Genomic DNA, 14,966 nt, shown 5'->3' with positions numbered 1-14,966 from the left:
TATAATATATATATATATATATATATATATATTTATATCAACATATGTAGGCATACACACACACTCATACACAACTGATTAGTGCGTTAAGATTTTTAGTGGCAGAAGTTGTTTTGATTCAAAACAAATGTATAAAACAATGTTTCCGATGTGGACATTGTTTTACTTGATACGATCTATGTTTATGTATGTGTTATATGTATATATATATATATATATATATATATATATATATATATATAGATATATATATATATATGTTATGTATGTATATGTATATTTGCATGTATATATATGCGCGCGTGAGTGTGTGTGCGTGCGTTCGTGTGCACGTTTGCAGATGAGTAAGTATATATATATATATATATATATATATATATCTATATTATATATATAATATATATCTATATATTATTATATATATATATGTATGTATATATGCATACCTGTTGTGCTTATCTGTCTAAATATCTATGTATATTTGCCAATAATTTAAGCCAAAATGACAGTCAAACAAAACATAATCTTTATAGAGACAGAAGTAAGGTAAAGAGAGGCAGATAATGAGAGAGAGAGGGAAAGAATGGAAGAGAAAGAGAGAGAAAGAAAGAGATCAAACGCGAGTAAGAAACGTTCAGTTGAGGAGGCCGGAAAACTTATAGATTGTAAAACATCTACTAAAATTGATACACTCGATATGTTTCGTTGGTCTTTCTTTGTTGTTGGGTAAACTTCCGGTACGGTTGTGACGTCACAGCATCTAACATAATATTCTGAGAAACAATTCATTTTTTTTTAACGAAGTGGATAATAGTGTTTAGTTTAAACAAATCACTGACGCAGACGACCCCAACGGTTCTTACTTAATATGTCCAAAAGGCTCAGTGATATCTTAAATTTGTTTAAAATTAAATTCTCCTAATATAAGATTTTCAAAAATTCGTTCAGGAATAATCAGCACCTGAAATTCTAGTCGAAATCCTAAGCATTTCTAGTGGAGGAAGATTGACTGTAGATTGCAGCTCGACCGAACCCTACAACCAGCACACATTCACATGCTAATGAATCCCTCAACCATTTCCACCAAAATCCCCTAATCCTAATTTGTGAATGGTCTCTTTGATAGAACAATCCCCCATATAAGTGAGAATTAGATTAAACTGAGCTGAAATCCATGAATTTTTAGCATCTTTACTGGGTTGTTGTTTAGGATTTTCGTCATGTCGCTCATGTCGACCGCATTGGCATCGGTGTCCCGAGGTTTGATAGCAAACTTACTCTTGGTGTTTTTCACTTCTGGGAAGAACACATTGCTATTATTATGAATCCACCTGCCCTGTTGTCATCGGTGATAACCTCTCGTACTCTTTCGTCGGCAACTGGCGATCATTATATTTTCCGTTTTCTTTTCTTTTTGCGGAAGAATTTTCGGTTTTTAAAAAGAGAGTTTCTTCGACTGCAAATCCAAAACATAAGAAAATATATCTACCACAAAAACATAAGGGATTGAAAGTCTACCACAACGAGAAAATTATTAAGAACTAGCTAAAGAATTCTACAAAAGTAATTTTGTCAATAATAAATGGAAATTAGTACAAGTAACAAAAAAAAACGAACAAAACAAAAAACAATTTTGATCTCCAAGAAAGCAACAAATATCAAATAGGGGAGGCTCAAGTAACAAATTGGTGGGGGGGGGGGCAGAACAGAGGAACATCATCATCATCATCATCATCGTTTAACGTCCGCTTTCCATGCTAGCATGGGTTGGACGGTTCAACTGGGGTCTGGCAAGCCCGAAGGCTGCACCAGGCCAGTCAGATCTGGCAGTGTTTCTACAGCTGGATGCCCTTCCTAACGCCAACCACTCCGAGAGTGTAGTGGGTGATTTTATGTGCCACCGACACAGGTGCCAGACGAGGCTGGCAGACGGCCACGCTCGGATGGTGTTTTTTATGTGCCACCGACACAGGTGCCAGACGAGGCTGGCTGACGGCCACGCTCGGATGGTGTTTTCTTATGTGTCACCGACACAGGTGCCAGACGGGGCTGGCGGACGGCCACGCTCGGATGGTGTTTGTTACGTGCCCTCAGCACGGAGGCCAGTCGTTGCGGTACTGGCTACGATCACGTTCGGATGGTTTTCTTATGTGCCACCGGCACTGGTACCACAAGGATACAAATTCCATTGATGTTCATCTATTTTGATTTGGTTCGATTTGATTTGATTTGATTTGATTTGATTTGATTCGATTCTCACTTGCCTCAACAGGTCTTCACAAGTGTCACAAGAAGGAAGGTATGCACAGGTGGACTGACTACGTCCCAGGTAGGGGCCACGGATTATGGCTTCACTAGTCTTGCCGGGTCTTCTCACGCACAGCATACTTCCATAGGTCTCGGTCTCTGGTCATTTCCATGGTGAGACCTAACGTCCGAAGGTCGTGCTTCACCACTTCGTCCCAGGTTTTCCTGGGTCTACCTCTTCCACGGGTTCCCTCAACTGCTAGGGATTGGCACTTTCTCACACCTATCTTCATCCATTCTCGCCACATGACCATACCAGCGCAATCGTCTCTCTTGCACCAACAACTGATGCTTCTTAGGTACAACATTTCTCTCAAGGTACTAACGCTCTGTCGAGTAAGTACACTGACATTACACATCCATCGGAGCATACTGGCTTCGTTCCTCACGAGCTTACGCATGTCCTCAGCAGTCACGGCCCATGTTTCACTGCCATGTAGCATAGCTGTTCGTACACATGCATCATACAGTCTGCCTTTTACTCTGAGCGAGAGGCCTTTAGTCACCAGCAGAGGTAAGAGCTCCCTAAACTTTGCCCAGGCTATTCTTATTCTAGCAGTTACACTTTCAGCGCACCCGCCCCCACTACTGACTTGGTCACCTAGATAGCGGAAGCTATCAACTACTTCTAGTTTTTCCCCCGGAAAGTGACGGAAGTTGTTTTCTGCAGATTTTCGGAGGTCAATGCTCCAGAGCATCTGCCACATACAAAAACTATCTTCCCAGTTAGCCTACCTTTGACATTGCTGCACCTCTTATGTGTCCATAGCTTACACTGGGTACATCTTATAGAGTTTCTACCTACACCTTTTCTACAGATCGAGCAGGGCCATCTTCCTGAGGATATTTGTGGATTTCTAACTTTCTACTTATTAGTACTTTGGTTTTAGCTAGGTTGACTCTAAGGCCCCTCGATTCTAAACCCTCCTTCCACACCTGGAACTTCTCCTCCAGTTCTGATAGTGACTCAGCGATTAGAGCGAGGTCGTCAGCATAGAGGAGCTCCCAGGGGCAACCTGTCTTGAATTCCTCCACAATTGCCTGGAGGACTATGATAAATAGGAGGGGGCTGAGTACTGAACCCTGGTGGACCCCAACCTCTACCTTGAATTCTTCTGTGTACATGCTGCCAACTCTAACCTTACTTACGGCATCTCTGTACATGGCTTGCACAGCCCTCACCAGCCATTCATCTATCCCTAGTTTCCTCATTGACCACCAGATGAGGGATCGGGGGACCCTATCAAAGGCTTTCTCCATGTCAACGAAAGCCAGGTACAGGGGCTTATCTTTGGCTAGGTATTTCTCCTGCAGCTGCCTTACCAGGAATATAGCATCAGTGGTGCTTTTCCCTGGGACAAACCCAAACTGCATCTCATCTAAACTAACTCTCTCTCTAATTAGTTGGGCTATGACCCTCTCCGTAACCTTCATTACCTGATCCAACAGCTTGATACCTCTGTAATTATTTGTATCCAGGGCATCACCTTTACCTTTGTAGCAGTTGACTAGTATGCTGCTACACCAGTCATTGGGTATGACTCCTTCGTGTATCACCTGGTTGACTATACGGGTGACTAGGTTATAGCCGACACTGCCAGATATTTTGAGCATCTCTGCAGTAATTCCTGATGGGCCTGGGGCTTTCCCTGTCTTCATGCTTCTAATTGCCTTAGCTACCACGGAACTATCAACTCGGATAGCTGGTCCCTCTGTTGGGTCAACATTCGGCAGACTCTCTTTATCCCATTCATTTTCTTTATTCAGCAATCTTTCATAGTGGCATCTCCAAACCTCTCTCTTTGCATCCTCATTTAGCGCAAGTGAACCATCATCCATGCGAACACACTTCTCTCCTACCACATCACGATTCTCTCTCACACACTGTCTTGCAACACGAAATACCTCAAGTCTTTCATCCTCACGGCTCAAAACATTGGCAAATTTTTTCTTATCCGCTTCCCCTCCGGCTAAATAAACCTGTCTCCTAGCTTCCCTTTTGGCTGTCTGATACAATTCCCTGCTACCACCGTTCTTCCAGTCCTTCCAAGCCTGTCCCTTTTGTCTAATAGCCCTGTCAACCACAGTGTTCCACCACCATGTTACTCTGGGTCGAGATGGTACTTTGCTCCATCCACAGATCTGGTCAGTGGCTGTCAGCAGATTGTCCCGTAGGAATCTCCAGTTGTCTTCCACATTAAGTGAAGCTATATCCCCTTCTATTTCGTCAGAGGCTTCGAGTAATATGTCTCTAAATCTCTGTCCCTTTGCAGGATCTTTAAGCTTCCAGACCCTTCTCCTCCAAGCTGGTCTTCTTCTGGGCAACCATTTAGCTCTGATCCTGAAGTCGCTAACTACTAATCTATGTTGGGGAGTACATTCTTCGCCTGGGAAGGTTTTGGCATTTATAATCAGCCCTCTTTCCCTTTTTCTGGCAAGGATGTAGTCAATCTGGCTGGTGTGTCTGCCAGAACGGTAGGTGACTAGGTGAGAGGGGGTGGTTTCCTGAAGTGGGTATTGCAGACCATAAGGTCATTTGCATCGCAGAACTCCAGCAGCCTGGTTCCTTCCTCATTTCGAGAGCCAAAACCGTAGCCTCCATGGACGCCATGGAAGCCCCCGACATGTCGTCCAACATGTCCATTGAAATCACCTGCCACGAAGAGAAGGTCACTGTCATTTGTCAATGAGGTAGTCCGCAATAGGGTGTCATAGAATTGGTCTTTTTGTCCTTCCGGTAGCCCTGGTTGAGGGGCATATGCCGAGATGATGGTAGCTGTCCTATGGTGAAGAACTAATCTAATTTGAATTACTCTGTCACTTACTCTGACTACCTCGATTACCTTACCTACCCATTTCTCCACAAGAAGTATACCCACGCCCCCGACTCCGTCAGTGTTCCCTGCCCAGAAATTGTTAAAAGAAACTAAAGGATAGACTGGAATATAACAACAGATTATTATTCTGGAATATAGCAAGATTATTATTCTTTTATTCTTTTATTCTTTTACTTATTTCAATCATTTGACTGCGGCCATGCGGGAGCATCGCCTTAAAGGATTTTAGTCGAACAAGTCGACCACAGGGCTTATTTCTTTAAGCCTAGTATTTATTCTATCGGCCTCTTTGGCCGAACCGCCAAGTTAAGGGGACGTAAATACACCAACACTGGTTCTCAAACGGTGATGAGTGATGGCCTATATATATATATATATATGTATATGTATATAGGCCCGATATAGTTGTCAGAGATGATGAAGAAAAAAATGCTTTCTAATTGATGTGCCAATAGCAGCAGATGACATGTCTCTAAAAGAAATAGAGAAACTTTCAAAATACAAGGACCTGGAAATAGTATAAAAGATGAGCTACAGCAAATATTCTGCTCCTTACCACAGATTTGCTTGTCAGTTGTTTGACCTAAACCAGATGCGTATGTCCCTTTGTGGCTGACGATATGTGCATCTCTGACCCCAAGCAAAAGGGAGCATCATAGCCATGAGTTGAAAGGAATTCTTTGGAGTTTGGATAATTCACCTTTAGAAACATGGGTGTTTCGTTCAACATCCTTAAACAACCCTTATTTAGGGATCTTTCTCTCACACACAACTTTCTCTCACACGGGAAGTCAGGAAAGCTTGCAACGAAGCACGGAGCCCATCATCCACGTACGATACTGATTGCCTATACATGAAGAGAGCAAATGGAGGAAACGGGCTGATAAGTGTGGAAGGCTGCATACGTATCGAATTCGAGAGCTTAATGAGATGCCTAGCCCAAAATAAGGAAACCTTGCTTGTGTCAGTTAGGAACGAAGAAGTATTAAAGCAGAGTAAAAAGGAAAAACAAAGGAAGAAGTGCAAAAAGGAGATGAAGAAGAATTACGCAGGAAGGGACTACACAATCAATTCCATGAAGCCACAACAGAAGTTGCTGGAAAAAATAGGTGGGATTGGCTGATGAAAGGAACCCTAAAAAATGGGACCGCGAGTACTATACTGGCAGCGCAAGACCAAGCTTTGGCCACGAACTGGAGGATCAACCTTAGGAATGAGCAAGTGTCTCTGCTGTGCCGCATCTGTAATAGAATGGATGAAACCATTGCCCATATCACAAACAGATGCTATAAACTTGCCCAAAACCACTGCAAGTTGCGGCGACACGAACAGGCAGCGAAAGTGATATATTGGAGACTGTGCGAAAGAGAGAGACAAGACGTGATATGAGCACAAGACGCAGAGAGTGGCGGAGACCAGCAAAATCCTCTGGGATTTCCCAGTCCGAACAGATCAGGTGCAAGAGCATAACAGACCGAACCTAATGGCGGTGGACGAGGTGCACCACATATGCTATATAGTCGATGTTGCATGCCCCTTTGACCCACGAATAGTCAAGAAGGAAAACGAAAAGATAGATAAATACAACCCTCTTAAGTACGAAATAGCCCGGCTGTGGAAAAAGAAGGTGAAGATGGTGCCAATTATTGTTGGGCTCTTGGGAACAGAGTCAGAAGGCATCAAAAGGAATATAAAGGAAATTGGAATAGAGTGCCCAGTGGAACTGTTACAAAAGGTTTGCCTCCTTGACACGGCCAGAATAAACAGGAAAGAATTAGATAGCTGAAAAGAATGGATAGCATGGTACCAGGACCGCTACGCAAGTAAGAATGGATAGCATGGTACCAGGACCGCTACGCATGTAAGACCCCAGGAGCTTTAAAAACCTGTGATAAAGAGAAATAATACTATTAATAATAGTTTTTTCAACTCTAGGCACAATGCCCGAACTTTTGGGGAAGTGGGCCAGTCGATTATATCGACCCCAGTAAGCAACTGGTACTTAATTTATCGACCCCGATAGGATGAAAGGCAAAGTCAACCTCGGCACAATTTGAATTCAGAACGTAAAGACAGACGAAATGTCGCTAAGCATTTCACCCGGCGTGCTACGATTCTACCAGCTCGCCGCCTTAGTAATAATAATTATTATGATGATGATGATGATGTGATCACTGAAATAATAAGTATATTAAATAATTTGCTGCTTTCGTTCTTTTTTGCTTCTTATAAATTGGACATCTTCCAGTAATGAAAGAATGACAGAACAGATAAATAAGAGAAATTCAATAGAAATTCTGGGAAAAAGTCGAAATGCTGTAACTGTATTTTGGAAATATATGTCAGAAACCTGAAACTGAAAATGATTCCGAATAAACGACATGGTACAAATATCATATATATGATATAGTCCTCGGTACTACTACTACTGCTGCTGCTGCCGCTACTACTACTACTACTAATAATAATAATAATAATAATAATAATAATAGTAATAATAATAATAATAATAATAATAGTAATAATAATAATAATAATAATAATAATAATAGTAGTAGTAATAATAATAATAATAATAATAATAATATAATAATAATAATAATAATAATAATAATGATGATGATGATGATGATGATGATAATAACATGAAAACAAGAAAGCATCATACTCAGTAACAAAACAGGCAAAGGAATATCTAAATGAATTCCAAATACAACAAATTCCGGAATTAGACATACGAGAAACAAGCGCAGAAAAAGCTAGGCGCATGAAAATCCGTGCTAAAACTGCGGCCTTAGATATTCTGAATGATAAATGGCAAGAAAAAACCTCTCAATGGCAAATACCCAAAGAGAGCAAATAATGCCGATGTTGACAAAAAGCCTTACCCATCAATGGCTAATGGCCTCCGGCTTAAAATCTGAAACAAGGGTTTATCATAGCAGCCCAAGATCAATGCCTACCTACAAGGAACTACCAGACCAACATATTAAAGAACGGCAGTAGCACAACATGTCGTGTATGTCGACAACAAAATGAAACCATTGATTATGTTGTCTCCAAATGCAGTCTTCTAGCGCCTGCAGAGTATCTCAACAGGCACGATAGAGCTGCACAATATATTCACAGGGTAATCTGCAAAAGCCTGGATTTGGCCCATGATAAAAACTGTTGGGAACACAAACCACCTCCAGTGCTTGAAAATGACCACATCTCACTCCTTTGGAACTTCACCATTCAAACTAACCGAAAGATAGATGCAAATAGACCGGACATCATATTGAAAGACTTCAGACAAAAATCATGCCTCCTCATTGATATGACTGTCCCAATCGATATAAACGTATCTGTCAAGACCTTCCAAAAACTGAGCAAGTATAAAGATCTTGAAATAGAAATTAGCAAAATGTGGAACTTGAAGACTAAAACAATACCTGTTGTCATAGGTGCCCGGGGAATGATAGCAAAAGGGGCTGATTGCTACCTTGCTCAGATACCAGGAAACCCCAAAATAGCATAAATTCAAAAGATAGTGCTCATGGGAACTGCCCATATCCTACGCAAATTACTTTCTATGTAATCTCCAGCCTTAAAACAAACACATCATTTTTTATGGTTTCTTAAACATTCTCTAGAACAACACGATGTACAAAACCAAACATATGGCACCCTAGGCATAACATCAGCATGAAATTCCAACTTGTTTCTCTTGAGGTCTCTGGGTGAGACTTGGAGCCAACTTGTACAAATGTAAAGCAAAAGTCAAACATAATATAATAATGATAATAATAACAGAGTGCAAAGAAATGCAGCATATAAAGCAGTAGAAACACTACTTCAGTTAGTGCACGAATTTGGTACTAGGATTGGTGCGAGATTCGGATCAGCAAAATACGAACTTGAAATAAGAAAATTAATGTTTTAATGTTGAGTTCTTAATTTTGATAATATTTACCTCAAATACAGGAAAGTAACAAACTTTAACAACTAGAAAACTACTATAACATACCAGCAATGGGGCCACAAAAATAATAGTAACTTCAAAATACCTGGGTGACAGGAAGAAAGAATTATCTACATAAGAAACAGCACTAAGCCCTATTATGTAGAATATATAAGGCGGCGAGCTGAAAGAAACGTTTGCACACCGGGCGAAATGCTTAGCGGTGTTTCGTCTGTCTTTACGTTCTGAGATCGACTTTGCCTTTCATCCTTTCGGGGTTGATAAATTAAGTACCAGTTGCGTACTGGAGACGATCTAATTAACTGCCTCCTGCCCCAAAATGTTCGGGTCTTGTGCCTAGAGTAGAAAAGCTTATGTAGAATATATTTAAAACAATATAATCGACAAAAACCAAAGCGAAACTCTAAATTTCTTTTTTGCTGGCATTTTATGTACATTCAGAGTTCAAATCGTCTGAAGGTCAATTTTGACTTTCATCCCTCGAGGACTGATAAAATAAAGAACCAAGCAGGGAGTGGAGTCGAAGGCGTCGACTTACATTCTCCCCATCAAAGTTGCTGGTTTGGCGCTTAGATCGAAAAATCCTTATTATTTCTGCATTGCCCACCAGGGTCCAAACATAATTACCAAATGTGATGCACGTCTTTTGCAATGCATTACCAAATATTATCATTATCATCATCATTACCACCACTGTTACATTCTTCATCATCACCACCACCAACATCCTTATCATTGTTTGCCTTTATGGGTGCGGGGTGGGGGATCTTGGCTGCTATTAAGAGATTCTAACCTAAAAGACCAACTAAACTTAATCAACAGTGATGATAAAGAAAACCGTTTGAGAAAGTTGCTTTGATATTCTTTTTACAGCTTTTTGATTTATTCATTTTATCGATCTGTTTATTTGTGTGTTTATTTATTGATTGATTGATTTACTGGTTGGCTGGTTTGCTGGTTGGCTGGCTTGTTGGCTGGTTGGCTTGTTGGCTGGTTGGTTGGTCTGTTGCTTGTTTGGTTGCTTGCTTGGTTGCTTGGCTGATTTTAGTTTCAATTTTTACAGCTTTTCCAACAACAACAAAGCTATTGTTATTGTTGTTACTTTTGCTGTTGTTCTTTAACCCCAAGTCAGCTCTGATCGAGACCTTGATCAAAGACGCTCCAGTTTCTGTTTTTTTACACAGGTGTAACAAAGATTGTTTCATTCCGTGTGTCCATCTATTATGATGGCAGAATTTGAGCGAAATTTTGGTCGATTTTTTTTCCAGCAGTTCTTGTACAGGCACCCGCTGTTGTTATTCTTGTTCTTGTTGGTGATGTTGAAGGCAGCGAGCTGGCAGAATCGTTAAGGCGCCGAGCTAATTGATTTGCGGCATTTCTCCCAACTTCACCTTCTAAGTTCAAATTCCACCAACGTGAATTTTACCCTTCATCTTTACGGGAGTCGATAAAATAAGTACCGGCTAATCACTGGGGTCAATGTAATCGACTCGGCCCCTCCCGCCAAAATTCTCTATCTTGTGCCTATAGTAGAAAAGGTTGGTGTTGTTGTTGTTGTTGTTAGTGGTGGTGGTGGTGGTGGTGGTGGTAGCACGTTTTTTTTTAATGTTTTTGTTCTTGTTGTAATAGTTTTCTTTGAGAAAACTATAAAGGGGTTTAACTGACCGAGTTGCTTTATTGTAGGACAACGAGACTCGAGGCCGGTCTGCCTGCAGAATCATTAAAATGCTTTGCAGTATTCATTCTGGATCTCTACGTTTTGTGTTGAAATCCCTCCGAAGTCGACTTAGCTTTCATCGACTACTTCCCTATTCCTCTGTTGTATAGTGAAACCTGTACACCCCTCCCGGTATAAAGTGGTAGTAGCCAGCCATTATAAATAGACCAGTAGCCGTTCGACAGGAAGCAGCTCAAAAGGTCGAGAGTACGTGTAGATTGTATTGATAGTCGTGTCTATGCTGATATGGTAATTATACTATGATACTGAGTGGACGTTTATAACGATGCAACCTTTTGAGGATAATGACACAGTACGACTGGTGGCGGGGGGCTCCTACAATGCCAGGATCAAAGAGAACCTTTCTTTTGACGAGTTCGAAACAGCAATATCTGTCAGAGCAACAACCATCGTCAAAAGACAGATACAACAATGACAAAAGACCGCTTTAGACCACCAACACCACAACCACCACCACCACAGCAACCACCACAACAACAACAACAACAACAACCAACTGTGATTTTCATACCTTGCATTTTCTCGTTCAGTCACTGGATTCGATATGTGTCTATTAAAGACGAGTAGGAGAAAAAGAAGAGAAAGAAGGTGAGAGGGAAGTACTGCCGAGAGAGATACCAACAGAAATGGAAGAGAACTGTATAGAGGAAGTATGTCTCGTTGGATTAGCGGTGCAGAGTTCGAATCATGGCACAAATGTGGAGCTCAGTGTGTGGTGGGTTGCGTAGAAGTGTTCCTGCCTGATCTGACTTAATCGCTATTGCTTCATTCTACATACAAATTAACCACATACGGGTTATCGATGTGGCAGTTCGATCCATATATACATATATATTCTTCGAGCTTTGCGTCATCTCCAGTCCGACCCGTCCACTTCACACCTCTTCCCTAACCGACCCCTCCCCTCTTTCAAACGAGCCCATAACCTTCGAGACCTTTTGGTCCATAGCTCCTTCCCTGACTCTACCTCCCAACCTGGTTCGTTCCCCTGCTCCCGCCCACGTTGCCGCACTTGCCCTTACCTCTCCAACACCACCCTCCTCACTGGCACCCATCATCGACCCTATCGCATCATCAACTCCTTCACCTGCACCTCCAGCAATATTATCTATTGCGTCTCTTGCTCTCTCTGCCATTCCCTGTACATCGGACAAACGGGACGCCGCTTGGCTGACCGGTTCGCGGAACACCTCCGTGACATCCGCCTTGCCAACGACACACCGGTCTCACGCCATTTCCGCTCCACCGGTCACTCCTTGCAACACCTGTCTGTGTTCGGTTTGTCCTTGCACAGAGGCCATCCGTATTCCCGTTTGCGCCGTGAACAGGAATTAATCTTCTCTCTTCACTCTTATACGCCATTTGGTCTCAACTCTCCCCCCTCCTCATCTAACCTCCCCCGAACCCTACTTCTCTTCAGTCCTTCATCCTTTCACCCCTACTCCTCTTCCCTTCTTCCCTCTTTCTCCCCCCTCCTTCTTCCCTCTTTCTCTCTTCTCCCTCACTCCCCTTCTCTCTCTCTCTCTCCCTCTATCCTCCCTCCTCCTCTCCCCTCCTCTTCTCCTCTCCTTCCTTCTCCCCTTCCCCCTCCTCTTCTCCCCTTTCCTTCTCCCCTCTTCTCCCCTTTCTTTCTCCCCTTTCTTTTATTTATATTTCCTGAGCGCCATACTAATACAATTGTTTGTTTGTATTCCACCTGCCTTCGTCTTTTGTTTATTTCCGTAAACCTGCCTTCGTCTTTTGTCTATTTTCATAAAGCTTCCCGTTATATATATATATATATATATATATATATATATATATAATATATATATATATAGTATAATAATATTAGGGAATATGATTCCAAACTTACAGGGAAAAATTCAATTTGGTAATACTAAATCAAATTTCCCAATATATAATACATGTAAAAAAATTAGAGAAGAACAACTTCAATATCCATACATATCTTGCATATATTTTCTTTCCTCCATCTCACTCTCTATTTTGTATCACATCTAAATTAACTATGACTTAACTATCCTCTCACGCCGTCTCCGATGAAATTACATGATTAATAAATATCCTAGAAACAGCTGTAAGACCTTCTATCTATAAATGCTCTAATATCTCCACAGCCTTGATTTTTGATCTTATTACGCAAAATATTCTTATATATATATATATATATATATATATATATATATATACCTTGTGAGGAAAGTCATCAACGTATGCCCACCTTTTTCCGGCATATTCCGACAAAAGAATATAAACGCCGATGAGAAAACAGAATGACCAGTGTCTTGGCAACTAGGTTCCTTGAAATATTTGTTCTGTATAGAGTTGTAGACACTTTCTTCCCATTTACTTTTTATTAAATTTAATCTAATTCATATAAATATATTAACCCGCAAACTTAAACTCTATGAAAAGTTTCTATCAAATAATTCTTTACCGATTCGTTTTCCCCAGAAAAGAATCGTTGCAAAACATATTTTACTCTCCAGTATCCATTAGGATATTGATGTCACATTCACTAACTGCAGTGAATCGCCAACCAAACTTTCAAGTTCTTGTAGATGAGATTAAGATAGTGATGAATATAATTTAAGCTGAGTAAAATTGAAATTACAATCTTTATCTAAATTATTAAACCATTTAGTTAACTCATGTGGTATTATTCTACAAATGTTAAACCATGTTTCACATTAAAATCAATAGAACTTAAGTTAATCAACTGCTCACTGATTTATAAGTCTACACTTAATGTTCTCTAAGAAATTATCTTTATGGACCTTTATCGTTGTATGAGATTTGTGCGAAGATCGACAATCTAGTCTTTCATCTATCTTAAGATTATTTACTAATGTTTGTGCTTATAAACTAATTAAATTTACATCTGTTATGCTTTCTTTTTATAGGCTCTCAGCCTCTTCATTCGGCAAGGAGATAGTCCTGTGATCTAACAACGTGTGATCTAGTCATACGTAAATATTCGTGTGTGTGTGTGTTGTGTGTGTGTGTGTGTGTGTGTGTGTGTGTCTGTGTGTGTGTGTGTGTGTGTGTGTGTATGTGTGTGTGTGTGCGTGCGTGTGTGTGTATGCGTGCGTGTGTTTGCGTGTACCTCTAGGAGACGTCTTCGGTTTCTGGCGGTTGTTACAATGTCCCGGATTCGAGCCAGCGAGTCTCGCAAATCCAGTGAGGAAGCCTTCCCTGTTGTCACTCGATTGCTGGAAATAGCAGTCACTCTAGCAACTTCAGTCTGCTTCACTAGCGATCTGGTAACCTTCGACTATATAGCATAACGGCTATATGACGTAGCAGCTATATAGCGTAGCAGATATACAACATAAAGGCTATACAACATGGTGACTATATAACATAGTGGCTACATAGTATAGAGACTATATAACAATGCTGTATTACAATAGCTAAACTAAGCATTGCCCATCAACAGTAAATTGAACTTCCGAGCATAGTTTTAAGTAGTAGTAGTAGTAGTAGTAGTAGTAGTAGTAGTAGTAGTAGTAGTAGTAGTAGTAGGAGGAGGAGGAGGAGGAGGAGGAGCGGGAGGAGGAGGAGGAGTGCTGATGCTGCTATTGTTTCTCCTCAGTTCAGTTTTTATTGAACAGGCCCAGAGACAATCCACTCGTGATCATCCCGGACTGCATCATCCACTTCAGCGTTCCTTTTAAAAGCTGAAGGTTGCGGCTTCAGAAGAAAGATTTGATTGTTATTTCTAACAATACGAGCGACCGCATACAGGCTTCTTTGCCATTAATCTCCTCCCCATCACCTCCTAACTCCTCCCCTTCGCCTCCCACACAAAATCATTTCTCCAATTGTTCTAAGACAGAATGAAGAGAAACCAGATCAGAGGAAAGATCAATTGAAATCAATACCGTTTATTGTCATCATATGTATTTTAGAAACACAAGAAGATTGCTTCTGTGCAGCCCAATTGCAAAGCACAACAATTGGTATTACGTAAATATTACAATAGTAGATAGTGTAACAATTGCAAATTACTGTAATAACATATAATAAGTGATCATAGTAAACATGGCAGATTGCCGGCAGAAGATGTTGTGGCCGCCATTGATTTAGTGAGTCCTTGATGAAAAAAAAAACACAA

The 14,966-nt window shown here is 40.9% G+C and overlaps 1 protein-coding gene across 1 annotated transcript in view; it reads right to left on the bottom strand.

Moving 5' to 3' along the window:
* The window catches only part of LOC115220308 (putative uncharacterized protein DDB_G0286901), a 174,696-nt gene that overhangs the window by 50,641 nt on the left and 109,089 nt on the right, over positions 1 to 14,966 (bottom strand). The window lies entirely within an intron of this gene.

Source organism: Octopus sinensis, linkage group LG16 (genome assembly GCF_006345805.1).
Source record: "Octopus sinensis linkage group LG16, ASM634580v1, whole genome shotgun sequence".
Lineage (NCBI taxonomy): Eukaryota > Metazoa > Mollusca > Cephalopoda > Octopoda > Octopodidae > Octopus > Octopus sinensis.
Note: the sequence above shows the minus strand (reverse complement) of the source record. Positions and strands in the feature narration are given on the sequence as shown.